The sequence below is a fragment of the Drosophila pseudoobscura genome, unplaced genomic scaffold, assembly GCF_009870125.1.
Source record: "Drosophila pseudoobscura strain MV-25-SWS-2005 unplaced genomic scaffold, UCI_Dpse_MV25 Unplacedtig00000869, whole genome shotgun sequence".
Taxonomy (NCBI): domain Eukaryota; kingdom Metazoa; phylum Arthropoda; class Insecta; order Diptera; family Drosophilidae; genus Drosophila; species Drosophila pseudoobscura.
The window spans coordinates 2341-4680 of NW_022881745.1; positions in this window are offsets into that span (position 1 = coordinate 2341).

Below are 2340 nucleotides of genomic sequence, written 5' to 3' on the forward strand. Positions count from 1 at the left end.
TGCCAGTGCTTGATAGGGAAGGGTTCTATATAAGTGCAGAAGCCATATAGTTGCGGAGGTTCCACTTTTTATGGGGCTAGAGTGCCATATTGGGGCTAGTGCCCAAGATGTGCGATCTGCCACATTTCCTGGAGCGTGGGGGCTATAAGGTGCGGTGGTTCAGTATACATGCCAGTGCTTGATAGGGATGGGTTCTATATAAGTGAGGTGCCATATAGTTGCGGAGGTTCCACTTTTTTGGGGCTATATTGCCATATTGGTGCTTATGCCCAAGATGTGCGATACTGCCACATTTCCTGGAGCGTGGGGGCTATATAGGTACGGTGGTTCAGTATACATACCAGTGCTGGATAGGGAATTGTTATATATAAGTGCAGGTGCCACATAGTTGCGGAGATTTCAATTTTTTGAGGCTAGAGTGCCGTATTGTTGCTAGTGCCCAAGATGTGCGATCTTGCCACATTTCCTGGAGCGTGGGGGCTATATAGGTGCGGTGGTTCAGTATACATGCCAGTGCTGGATAGGGAAGGGTTCTATATAAGTGCAGGTGCCATATAGTTGCGGAGGTTCACTTTTTTATGGGCTAGAGTGCCATATTGGTGCTATATAGGTGCGGTGGTTCACTATACATGCCAGTGCTGGATAGGGAATTGTTATATATAAGTGCAGGTGCCACATAGTTGCGGAGATTTCAATTTTTGAGGCTAGAGTGCCGTATTGTTGCTAGTGCCCAGATGTGCGATCTTGCCACATTTCCTGGAGCGTGGGGGCTATATAGGTGCGGTGGTTCAGTATACATGCCAGTGCTGATAGGGAAGGGTTCTATATAAGTGCAGAAGCCATATCGTTGCGGAGGTTCCACGTTTTATGGGCTAGAGTGCCATATTGGGCTAGTGCCCAAGATGTGCGATCCTGCCACATTTCCTGGAGCGTGGGGGCTATATAGGCGCGGTGGTTCAGTATACATGCCAGTGCTTGATAGGGATGGGGTTCTATATAAGTGCAGGTGCCATATAGTTGAGGAGGTTCCACTTTTTTGGGGCTATATGCCATATGGTGCTTATGCCCAAGATGTGCGATACTGCCACATTTCCTGAGGCGTGGGTGCTATATAGGTGCGGTGGTTCAGTATACATGCCAGTGCTGGATAGGGAAGGGTTCTATATAAGTGCAGGTGCCATATAGTTGCGGAGGTTCCACTTTTTTATGGGTAGAGTGCATATTGGTGCTAGTGCCCAAGATGTGCGATCCTGCCACATTTCCTGGAGCGTGGATGCTATATAGGTCGGTGGTTCAGTATACATGCCAGTGATGGATAGGGAAGGGTTCTATATAAGTGCAGAAGCCATATAGTTGCGGAGGTTCCACTTTTTTATGGGCTAGAGTGCCATATTGGGCTAGTGCCCAAGATGTGCGATCCTGCCACATTTCCTGGAGCGTGGGGGCTATATAGGTGCGGTGGTTCAGTATACATGCCAGTGCTTGATAGGGATGGGTTCTATAAGTGCAGGTGCCATATAGTGCGGAGGTTCCACTTTTTTGGGGCTATATTGCCATATTGGTGCTTATGCCCAAGATGTGCGATACTGCCACATTTCCTGGAGCGTGGGGGCTATATAGGTACGGTGGTTCAGTATACATAGCCAGTGCTGGATGGGGAATGTTCTATATAAGTGCAGGTGCCACATAGTTGCGGAGATTCAATTTTTGAGGCTAGAGTGCCGTATTGTTGCTAGTGCCCAAGATGTGCGATCTTGCCACATTTCCTGGAGCGGGGCTATATAGGTGCGGTGGTTCAGAATACATGCCAGTGCTGGATAGGGAAGGGTTCTATATAAGTGCAGTGCCATATAGTTGCGGAGGTTCCACTTTTTATGGGCTAGAGTGCCATATTGGTGCTATATAGGTGCGGTGGTTCACTATACATGCCAGTGCTGGATAGGGAATTGTTATATATAAGTGCAGGTGCCACATAGTTGCGGAGATTTCAATTTTTTGAGGCTAGAGTGCCGTATTGTTGCTAGTGCCCAAGATGTGCGATCTTGACCATTTCCTGGAGCGTGGGGCTATATAGGTGCGGTGGTTCAGTATACATGCCAGTGCTTGATAGGGAAGGGTTCTATATAGTGCAGAAGCCATATAGTTGCGGAGGTTCCACTTTTTTATGAGGCTCGAGTGCCGTATTGTTGCTAGTGCCCAAGATGTGCGATCTTGCCACATTTCCTGGAGCGTGGGGGCTATATAGGTGCGGTGGTTCAGTATACATGCCAGTGCTTGATAGGGATGGTGTTCTATATAAGTGCAGGTGCCATATAGTTGCGGAGTGTTCCACTTTTTTGA